The sequence below is a fragment of the Aulostomus chinensis genome, chromosome 7 (assembly GCF_037954235.1).
Source record: "Aulostomus chinensis isolate RoL2024-O1b breed Wild chromosome 7, RoL_Achi_v1.0, whole genome shotgun sequence".
NCBI lineage: Eukaryota > Metazoa > Chordata > Actinopteri > Syngnathiformes > Aulostomidae > Aulostomus > Aulostomus chinensis.
In genome coordinates, this window is record NC_141326.1 from 18,903,769 (window position 1) to 18,916,078 (window position 12,310).

The following is a 12,310-nucleotide window of genomic DNA, read 5'->3' on the forward strand; positions in this document are numbered from 1 at the left end:
CAACTTAGAGGTACAGCTAATTAAACACGATGACATGGACACTAATAAAAGAAGAAGTAGGAGAAAAAAAAATCCAATTTAAGTTGGCCTGAACTCCTGAAGAAGCTTGAACTCCTCTCTCGTGACGCTCTCTTGTAACAACACTTCAGCACACAACAGCTTCAAAGGACGCCTGACATCAAAAGAAACCAACATTTAAAAGGATTTTTCTTTTTTCTTAAAGAAATAAAAATAAAGTCATCATCTTCCTATGACATCACTGTGTGACTGCTTGTTTTATTGATCTATACAGCAAAACCTTTTCGCATTTAAAAGCTGTTTGACCATTAAAGATACAGGACTCAGATTTAACATTTAATGTGTAGATTCAGGTTTAGGTTAGTTTAAGGTTTAATATCTAAGATTTTGATTGAGCTTTAAGATTTAGCAATTATATTTAGACTCAAAATTTAGATGTAAATGTAACATTGTGGTTAACACTTAGATTTAACATTGGGATGAAGATTTTTGCAGTTCAGTTTAGATTGACATTGAGATTTACAGGGTATCATTGCATCCATTGTTGAAGTAAATAAACATCAGTGAATCAGAGCATCAGTGTAGCAAGACATTAGTCCGTCATTATCAGCTGCAACACATTTAGCAAGACGATGCTGACATGAAATTGTTATCACAACACGATTTTGGGATGCGTTTGGGCCAATTACAACTATTTTGGCTGTCATGGTTTCTCCTCCCACTCATAGCACGAATGGAGTGTGTCTGCCCGAGGTCGCTCGCTCGTGACCCTACGTGGGACCGCAACCAAGAGACACAATTTCAGTGTTACGCAAATTCATTAACCCTCAAAGCGACCTTCTGATCACATAGATGTGCTTTGAAGCTTTTCAGCACATGCAGATGAAAGAAATCTCAATCGAGGATGAGGCCGGTAGAAATGCTGCTGTGTTCCTGCTATTGTTTTTTTCATTCAATTCAGCTGGATCATTTTCTGCTCCGTTGATTGTTTTGCTATTTTCTCTAAAAGGTTCCGTGAAATTACAGGAAAATGTAACCTAAACCAGTTTTCAAACAAGCCTTTCAAATCCTCTTTCCTTGAAAACTCTTCAAGTGCATGCACTTCCCCACATCCCCCGGCAGACAAGGTCCTCTTATGACCGACACAGCTTTGAAAATGTGTCTTCATATTTTCATTAAATGCCATATGAGCATCATGGCAAAAAAACAAAACAAAACAAAACAGTGAACTCTGTTAAAGAAATCAAGTTGGAATGAGCAAAATGAGTCAGTAGACGTAGATGGAGCCTGTCAGATGAGTCACCTGTTACAACCACAACAACAGGTGTTGCACGAGTGTATGTCAGGTGGTGAGGTGTGTGTTTGTGTGGTGTGTGTGTGTGTGTGTGTGTGTGGGGGGGGGGGGGGTCTGGTTCCACAAACGTGCAGAATAGTTCATGGACCTTTGACAGCAAAAACAACACTGAAAGAGCAGCAGCTGGGGTTCAGGGAACGTGGGCAGGAAGATGATGGTCAGATCGATCAGGGACTTATGGCGTCTGGGAGAACGGAGGTGACAACGGTCACATGGCAGGAATTCCCAGAAGAAGGTGAGAAGAAAAGTCTTCCTCTTTAAACTTCTGCCAAGGTTTCATCGTTGCACATTTTTGCTCTGACCTGGATTTATTGCTCTCTGTTGAAGAATCAGCTGTCGAGGTTGATTTTAATAAAGTGAAGAAAATAAGGAATCATTTTCTTGGTTTGTTTCAATGGAAAACATCCTCTTGAACAAACAGAGGAAAACAGGCAAAAGAAGGCCAGAAAGCACTGATAAAGTTCTCTCACCACGAGTCTTTTTACTTAAGAATTTCTATTTCTTATGAATGAAATTCCACGAGGAAATTACTATTATTTGAAAGTAAATGTCCATCCATCCATCATTGGGATGCTGCAGTGCTAACCACTGCACCACCTTGCCACCCTGAAAGTAAAGTGATGTAAAAATAAATTCTCTATCTAACCAGTTAAAAGGATTTTTACTGTGATTTTTAAGCAAATGCAGCAGGAGTGAACGAATAAAATGCACTCAAGAAAACATAAATGTGCAGATAAGATCCGGGGGGGCTATCCCAGCAGCCTTCAGGCAAGAGGCGGGGTTCACCCTCGACAGGTCCCCAGTTAAATTAGATATCTTGTGTATTTCTTGACAAGATTTAATGCTTACTGGTACGTAGACTTCGCTTGGGGATGTCTCCCAAATTCCGCAACTTGTGTAATGAATGCTACACATGAACAAAAGATCTCAGCAGCTTCTCTTTATGTGTGATTCTCTTTTCTTAAAAGAACAAATGAGGAGGGCTGGTTGTGAAATGAAGCGGCGCCTGCAGGGATGTCGCTGTTAACAGCTGCAACATCAACATCAAAGAGGACAACACGACCACAGATAATGATTCCTTTAGAGTATAACACGTCATGTCACTCTTCCATCGTAGCTCCTCAAGTACAGTCACTTACGTCTGGTATAATAAGCTAGACAGACGAATGAATGGAGTTTAATGCGACGAGACAGTTAATACACATTATAATGATTTAAAAGAATAATGTGAGCCATGATAATCTTCAGTCCTTGTGCAGCTTAATTAGATTTTCAACAGAAATGTGCGTTTGCATTTCTGTCGTCAGAAAGTTTTCATTCCATTGATGAGCGCAGAAGAATTCTTTCATCTTCGAAGGCATAAATTATGTCATCATGCCTCTTTCTGAGTTTGTGATTGCTCATAATCTATCAATGTCTATTTTCAACAATGTTTTGTTGCCATCTATTCACAAGTTAAAAATCAGATTTTAATTTTAACAGCTAAATTAAAAATAAGAGAATTCCACCCTGACAGTGCTGTTCTGGGGGGGGGGGGGGGGGGGGGCGCGGCATGCAGGAAGCTATTGTGGCTCTCATGATGTTTTCTCGGTTCAGTCCACAACTGTTTACTGGTGTCTTTATCCACATCTCCAGTGGTCAACTTTAACTTGAGTGGTGAGTCTTTGCCGGGTCCCTCAGGCTCTGTTTGAATTTCAACCGTGTAATAGTCAATGTGTCACCGACCGTAGTAAAAGACAGAAATATCTTTGTAACAGATGAAATGGTTTTCCACCCAGCAGACAGCCAGTTGGACACCAATGTCATTATTCTTCTCTCACACCAAAGGATTAATGAACAGCTGCTGGCACTCTGGCCGCTGCATCTCGCTGCTGCCATCCCTCCAGCAGTCTGACTGTTAGTTCCCCTTACGTCCCATATTTAGCATCATCACCAGGTTACAGTCCCCTCTGGGCTGTACAATTTCAGTTTTGTACTCTAAAATCAAGTTTTAGACCTTTGTTTTTTCAGTCCTTCTTTTTTTTTAATGCCATCACTTTCATCTGCCTGGGTCGCCTTGCTCCTCCTGACCTCCTCTTTTCTGTCCGCTCATTATTTCTGTTGTATTCCTGTTCCCTTCACTCTCTTATATCCGCTGTTTGTTTGCTTTTGCAACTTGTTTCTGCTTCGTCATAGCTTTGCCCATTTTACAACCTGTTTTACTGTTTGGAATCTGACTTGTTTCTTTTGTTTGGAGTTATTCTAATAAATCTGAGCGGCTCAGGTACTTCCTGCCTCATCTGCATATGACTCAACCTTCCTCCGCACGTCTTGACACATGCCAGCCCTTGACCATAATGATCACACTCTAATGATTCCCTCGCGAGTGTCGGTCTGTTGTTCTGTCTGTTTTTAATTGACTTAATGAAGGTTAACCACCAAAATGCTTCAGGATGAGTCACTATTTGACAAACTGCAGACTCAAAAGCACAGTTGACTTGACCTTTGATCTGCCTCTCTTTTTTCAGTTTCCTATTTTCTTCCTTGCGCTGGCTCTAATCATCTGCCCGTCTGGTTCATCTCCAGTCCTGTGGGCTGTGCTGCTCGTTGTCCAGTGTCTCCAGCCCTGGCGTCCTTTCATGCTGGATCTCATGAATCCATGTAGCCATTTTTGCAATTTCCTCTGTTAATACTGTGGTAAGTAGCATTTGGTGAGGCGCCAGCCACCGCCACATCCTCCAACCTTTTCTCTGAAGGATTTTTTTTCTTTTGAATTATTATCCAATCACATGGCTTCAGGTCATGGAGGTGGAGGTTTGTCTTTTTTGAGGTCCTTTGTCTGTGTCCCTAAAATACTGCGAAAAATCAGGTTGGTCTCTCTTCTTGCTGTCCTTTGAGTTATGAGCACAGAGGAGAGAGTTAAATTTCATCATGCAAAATTTGCTTTTAAGGGTTGCTGTTTCCCTGATTAGCTGGACGATGGAAACAGCTGGTTTTATATTTCAAGATCTCATGAAGTAAAAACCTTCTGTCGCTCTCCCTCACAGGAATGTTTGCCATGACACAAGCAACTGGCAGGGATGTAATGCAAACATTTCATTTCCTGAACTACCGAGAATCACACAGTTGATTTCTCTCGCTTGGGTTTGATCCCGATTGATCCAGAGAAGCCTCGGTTGCCTCTGTATAATCTTCTTTGGACACACGGTAACTCTCATCAATTTTGAGGCAATAGGGAAAATACACATTTAACAGACGCCTTTTTATGCTGACACACCAAACACCACCACGAACTAACACTGCTGATCTCATAAGAATTAGTGTGTGTAGTCTCATCATTGTGTGTAAACCTTTTCATTGGGCTTCCAGCTCCTTCTTTTGCTGCATTAGCAAAACCAAAATGTGTAGACCACATCTACTCAGTTGACCTTCACCTATTATTTAGCTGATAATCATACGATTTAGGGTTTATGATCTGATGCTCATCTTCTCTGTAGTTTTGCAGATATGAGATACTCTGCAAAAATGTTAGCGCTTAGCTTCTCCCCTTTCGACAAAGAAAAACATGGCTGCCATTCAGCATTCGTTATTTCAACACAGCCTTTTCCTCTGATTCTTAATAAATTAACTGGCTAATTGGTGCCTTTTGTTCCTGCAGAATTTAGAGTGAGGTTTTTTGTAATCCTCTCCTGTCTTTTCGTCATACTTGGAGCAGATTCTAGATTGAAAAGCTTAAGTCCTGTCAGCGGCTCCACAAGGTCCGCCTCAGACGATTCTCTTGCCACGTTTTCCCTTCTCCCATCAACCAAAATCCTTATTGAAAAAAATTAAATTAATCTTTTTCGTCCTCTTACTACAAGCAGCAATTTTATATCGCCTTGATTCAGATTTAGACTCTTTTTGTTGTTGCAGCATGATTCAAATAAAAAAGAACAATTAATTTGCACACTAACTGCTTATTCTTCACCTCAGCTCCCCCTCATATTTACTTGCTCACGAGGCGCCGCCACAACAAAAACAAACACAACCGGCAGTAATTTCCCTTCCTCCCACGTGTCCCTTAGCAGCCACCAGTAATCCTTTCAGGCCTTTTGGAAATGAAAAACAGATTTCATCGAGGGTTTGTAAAGAGCTTAAGATACAAGATAGAGCCAACAACATCAGAATAAGAGGATGGAGCTTTTTTGAGGCCTGGTACTCAGCCTTAACACACTGACCTGCCTCTAGTTTCAAGAGCAAATTATATCCAAACCCTTTACAATATTTCATACTGATCCCCTTTCCCACCTGACTTTGCTATTTAAGGAACTGAGTGCCATTACTAACGGAATTAACACAGGAATCCGGCTGATTATTTTTGTTACTGGCTGTGTTGCCCGCACTTCTCTCAAGTCAAACACTGGCCCAAAGCCTGCAATGTGTTTGAGTGTCATACGAAAACATTTCATCATGTAGAGTTTGAATTCTCTCCTGCAGTTGTTTTTGTTCCAATTGAAGCATCTTATACTAATTGATACTGTCAGCTGAAGCGTGCGAAGGAGTGATACTCGGGGTCTTTCCTTCCCGCTGCAGTCCCAGTACACCACCTTATAATCCACAGTTCTGTTTAACTGGACTGACTGTGAAATTCACCCAGAGTCATTTCTAAAAAAACAAAACAAAACACTGCAATAATAACTCAACTGTCAATTAGTTTTCATTTTTGCTCAGTTCCTCCTTTGATAAGTCCACTTGTGCATATTGTTGATATTTTTAGATTTCCACATGTGGATTCTGCTTCTATGTCTACGTTTACTAATGTTCATTTTACGCGTGTGTTCCTTACCTCTAAATTTCACGCTTATTTACCATTTTTTGCTATTCATTACATTAGGATGCTCTGCTTTCCAATGCCTTGCCTGGAATTTCCCCATGTGTGTATTTAAAAAGGATTATTTTATCTTCTCTTCTCTGCAGTTTGGCCATATATTCATCTCATTTTCAAGGAATCTGGGGGGGTGGGATTGAATACTTTGCAAATGAAAAGACCAGCGGGGGGGGGGGGGGGGAGTTAAAACTTTGCAACATTTAAGATTTATTCTATTATTTTAAGTTTTCTTCCATTCATTTATCCCCCTTGACTTTTATTTAATTGCCAGGTTACAGACAGTAATGAGAACAGATCTGGAAACCACAAAGACTGCTTTGCTCAGAACAATCTGGAAGAAAATCAAATCCCAAATCTACGATGGGTTACTGCCTCCACGGTGTTGCTGCTAATTTGCATGAAGTTGAACTCAACTGTATGAGTAATTAATCGTAGTTTTATGGGGAAAATATACAAAAAAGGAAAAACTTGTTATGAATTTCTTTGTATGGATGAAAACTAAATTCCATTTTACACATGAAAAAATACTAGGTTTTGAGACGGATCATTCATGATGCAGTTCTCCATTTTTTTTTCTGGTCCTGATTGTTTTTCTGCCTTCAAGACAAACACTATATTGCTGTTTGTCCTGGCAGCTTATGAATGTAACATCGGTCTGACATCTCGCCTGCTGCAGGGACTTTCTGCAGTTTCATATTCAAGTCAATCATCGAAACACTGAATGAAGACTGGATTCATGTACTTTTGTGTTCCATAGAGGAACTCCACACTGGATTGTTTTTGTATGCATAATCACATCATTCATTTTCCTTGCTGTATAATTAGAATTTGTCAGCCATACAACATGCAGTTTTGTATTTTGGATGGGCATTTAGCAGCATTTGCCGCAGCAAGCAGCTGCATTGCACGGACTGATCTGAACAGCTTTTGCAAGTTGAAATGTTTACTTGTGGCAAGGTGACATGATATCATCTTGATCTAATTGTTTCCTAAGCAAACTGCTTGTCATTGAATGATATTAGAATGCTACATATATGCATAATTTCAACATGTACTGATTAATATATTGTACATCAACCTGGACACAAGCGCATGACCACACACGCCAACACAGTGGTATGAGCACATGCATGTCTTAGTCTCAGTGGTGCAAGTGGTTCCACAGGAATCATTCCAAAATAATTGTAACCACTGAAAAATCCCTCCCTCTGACTGTCTCACAGATTCAAAGTAGAGACATTCTCTTCAAAACACATCCTGACAGCTGCTACGGGGCGGTTGGCTCGCTGTAGAAAGTATAAGCCCACTAGTTTGTCTTGACTGAGATTTGTGAATCTAATTGTCTTTCTTTTTTTTTTTTTTACCTCATTTGGGTGCAGGGCTTTGATGAGGCTGGCTCCTACAGCTCACTTTTCTATATGAAACTTTCATAGAAATAGTTGCAGGGTGCAAATGGCGTGAAAGAAAGAGAAAAATTTCCATGTAACTCAAGCGTTCTTGATTTAATAGTTATTTCACGAAGGGTGGCTTTGCCTGTGGGTTCTACATCACAGTTAAAGATGATCCTCATGTCGGGAAACTTCTTTAGTGCTTGTCAATGACACAAATAGGAAATGGGCAGCACAGTTGTACAGTGGTCAGCACTGTCACCTCACAGCAAGAAGGTTCTGGGTTTGAGCCCCGGCTCCAGTACGGGATCTTTCTGTGTGGAGTCTCCATGTTCTCCCTGTTCCTGTGTGGGTTCTCTCTGGTACTCCAGCTTCCTCCCACAGTCCAAAGACATCAAGAGAGGACGAGGCTGATTGATACTCTAAATTGACCGTAGGTGTGACTGTGAGTGTGAATGGTTGTCTGTCTCTATGTGTTGGTCCTGTGATGGACTGGTGACCTGTCCAGGGTGAACCCTGCCTCATGTCTGCTGGGACAGTGTTTGTGTGTATGTGTGTGAGATGCATGAATATACACAAGTAGCAATGAGTCAATTCTTTTGTTCGCTTGTGCTTCAGTTTCTAACCTCCTAACTTTAAACTAGAAATCCTACATTGCAGTTGTAGGTCTCCATCATGTGACCTTTGAACACCAAATGTGCAAATCTACTGAGGTTGAAAATTTTTTTTCTCAGAAGTCAGTAGCATTTGCCAGGTTGGAGGTATGAAAAAGAAGCCTAGAAACAAAATAAAAGGTTTTTTTTTGTTCAATCATGGAACTGAATTGATCTGGCGTAAAACTTTGAGTTTTTGTGTTGTGATCTTTCTTAATACATTCTGCACAATCACTCCCAAACAAGATTTTTTTTTTAAATAATTTTTGTAGATAGAACTTTATTCCAACAATGAGGAAATCTGTGTATTACAGCAGCTCAGTTCCAAGAAAAAAAGAAACAGCAATTAAAATATATCAAAAAAAGAGAAGAACATTATATACAGAATTATGTACGTACCAAACACTATATACAAGACACCAAAATATACCGCTTTGGTAACATCCTCCTCTCACCCACCACAACCACAGACTCAAGGGCACATCCCAGCACGGAGCTAGACCTCTGTCCGAGGTTGTGGACCCTGTTTCCCCTCTCTGTCGGTGAATCCGCCCCCCCAGCAGGCTACTGCATAGAAGAAGGCGGATGCAACAACAGAGTCATAAAAAGTTTTCAGCAGAGTCCTGCAGACCCCAAAGGACCTCAGTCTCCCCAAAAGGTGGAGTTGACTCTGGCCTCTCTTGTACAGGACATCAGTGTTAGTGGACCAGTCCAATTTGTTATTGAGGTGAAAGTCCAGGTACTTGTACAAGTCCACTGTCTCGATATCTTTTCCCTGGATGTTCACCAGTGTAGTAGGGGGTGACTTCCTCCTGAAGTCTATCACCATCTCCCTCATCTTGCTGATGTTGATCTGCAGGGCATTGACCACAGTCAAAAAGGTCCCTGATGACCCCCCCGTATTCCTGGTCGTTCACGTCCGATATGAATCCAACGATGGCCGTATCATGTAGGGCTGAGTAATTTTATTGATTCTGGGATTATATATATCGATATTTTATTTCCCCAGGGAGTATTGATTTTTCAGCCAAGAGCCTCAATACATTAAGCCCCATTCAAATCCCCAGAGTCCCAAACTTTGCAGGAAGAGCAATAAGGTGTGCCAGCCACTAGTGTGGCTGAGAGCATTTCATGTTTACCCAGACCCCGACCCTTTCTCATCCCGTTAGAGCTGAGAGATTCAGTAGAATGGTGGCAAGCATCGTTCCCTTTAACTTCTCATGTGTCTGGGTATACACACAAGCTCACTGAGCACACTGAGGCGACACACCTGTTCAACGCCTGGGACCATAGCAATGTACATGGCTTATCAAAAGAATCAAATTACAGCAGCAATTTCTTTTAAATTACTTTTACTACTTATGGGGGTTTCCAACTCAACCGCTGAGCTACCATCGCCATCTCTTTTCTCTGCCGCACTGTTGTTAGCTTGCTAACCTGCACGGTGCCACAGCGCGCATGGGCAGGGCACACATGCAAGCACTGTCAATGCTATGATTGGCTACATAGCCTAAGTGAACCGTAACGTGTCATTGGCTGGACACCTGACACTCAGAGTCTATGCGCTGCATAAATTTCTTGTGTGTCGAGAATGTGCGAGCAGTGCGCGATTGCGCAGTTCAGAGAGAACATGGACGTGCTAATCACTCCCTCTCAAGCTGTCTGGAAAACAACAGTCTTTCCTTTTTCGTTCATCAAGGCAAAAGTGACCCCAAGTGAGATCCTAGTGATAACTACAGCAAACTGAAAATCACAGGACAGAAGCAGACGCACACATAACATATCCTACCTCAACCTGTTTAAATAACCACTAATATACGTCTACTTCTACAAATCTATTCATAGATAATATCTTTTAATAATTTACATAACCGCTAACATACGTGTATTTAATATTCGTTATGTGCCTGTCCTTTGAATGTTGGCCACTTGCTCTTCCTTACCTTCTCCATTTCAGTAGCTTCATGTATAGACGTCGATTTATGGACGTCCAATCGACGTCTATTTATGAACGTCCAATACACATCGATTTACAGACAATAATTTATAATAATAATTTAAATAACCGCTAATATACCTGTATGTATTATTATGCATCTGCATGTCCATTGAATGTTGGCCACTCGCTCTTCCTTACGTTCTCCATCTCAGTAGCTCTGTGTAGCGGCCGTGTGCGCGACTCACCGATGTTAGTCGATGTTAGCTTGATACTTTGGCTCGTTGTGGTAACTGCTGCAGTTCCCGCTTGCATTCCGCATGTACTCCTTGCAAACTCTCTTATCCGTCGTAGCCTGGGCCCATATCCTATTGGAAAGCTCTTTTCTCCTGCAGCGGAGATGGATAACTCTCGTTTGACGAGAGGTATACAAATCACTCTCATTCCAGCTCTGGAGAACAACTACCGTCTTTTATTCTTCGCTCATGAAGGCATAAGACAAACTCAACAGTGACCCCTGGTGGGCTCCCAGTGTAACTACAACAAACCTAAAATCAGTACAGAAGCATAGTCAAACACATAACATGTCCTGCCTCAACATAGACGTTTAAGTAACCGCTAATATACGTCTATTTATGGACGTCCAATACATGTCTATTCATGGACGTTGTGAGCTGAGAATGTGCAAGCGGTATGCGATCGCACAAGCGCGCAGTTTAGGGGGAACATTGGCGGCGACTATAAATCCAGCGCCTGCATGCTTAACGCATGTGTGGGAGCATTTTGGGTTCAATACTAAAAAAAAAAAAAGAAAGATACGATACGATTTAGACAAAAGTATGTCGGTTTGCAAATTGTGTCACACAAACAATAAGTACTCTGGAAATATCACCAACCTGAAAGGCCAACTGGAACGTCATACCCTGGTAGTGCTAACTGAGACCGAGACCAAGAAGCTGCGGCGCGAACCTAAACAAACCACGCTGGACGGTGACGGCGGTGGTTGCCACAAGTTCCCATCTTCTTCACCGAGGTCGCAGAAAATTTAGTTGTCAAAAACACATCAAGTTAGACCCGGCTTGGCTGGCTGTTTGTGAAAAGGGCTATCTGTGGCGGCGCTGGCCTCCTGCTGCAGCCGATTTCGATCGTCAACATGACCCCTGCGGCTGCCCTCGTCGCCGCTTGTGAAGGCTTTTCTGACTCGTTTTGAAGCGTCATGCAACCCTTCTTTCTCTTTGAAAAAAGACAGCAAATTTTACTGTCTTTTTGACATGTTGGCGTTGAAATAGTAGCTGTTTTTCCTCTCTGCTTGCTCCTCAAATGCGGCGAATTTCAAAAGTTTTTGTTTGTGTTTTCAGTGTCAGGGGCGTGGCTTCTTCTTCTTCTTTGCTGTTTAACGGCAACTTGCATCCAATAGTTGCGTTGCTGCCTCCTGCTGGTTCTTCACAGCACTACTCCCATTACACTCTGTTGCAGTCCTGTGTCTGTTAAAAACTCAAACAGACAACGCTTGCCCCCCCCCCCCCCCCCCCCCGCCTTCAGGATGGCTGCAACCATAGACGCTGCAACTGTCACCTCCCCAAACCCCACTTCCCGCAACTGTTCGATCTGCACCTGCCTCTCCCGGTTGTAACGTCGGGGCGTGGCTTGTTGGCATCAGCGCATCATAGAACTCCCACTCTTTCAAATGACGTTAAATCTTAATAAACAACATGAAATTCTTAGGATTTGTTCTGAAAATTACTATATAAACATTATTATTTCATTTTAAGCATTTTAAAAAGTTTTTAAATATGTTTTTTGTTTGTTTTGTTTTAATAGGAGAGGTGCCGGACCTGCCCAAGTAAGTACCGGAACATATGGAGGCCAAATACAGAGGTGCCGGCCCTTGTTCCGGCAGGATCCGGCTCAAATTAACCCCTGCTTGTAATGTTGTACAGTAATGACAGTAAATTCTGTATAGTAAACTGAACAGAATGAGGATGGAGGTTAAGGTGTATTTATTTTGAATATCTAAGAATTTAAATGCCAAATTGAGGAGATCGAGTTTGATTGCTCGTGATGTTGTCAGTTATGAGCGTAAAGCTGCTTCTCAAAGATCTGAAGCCACCAAGC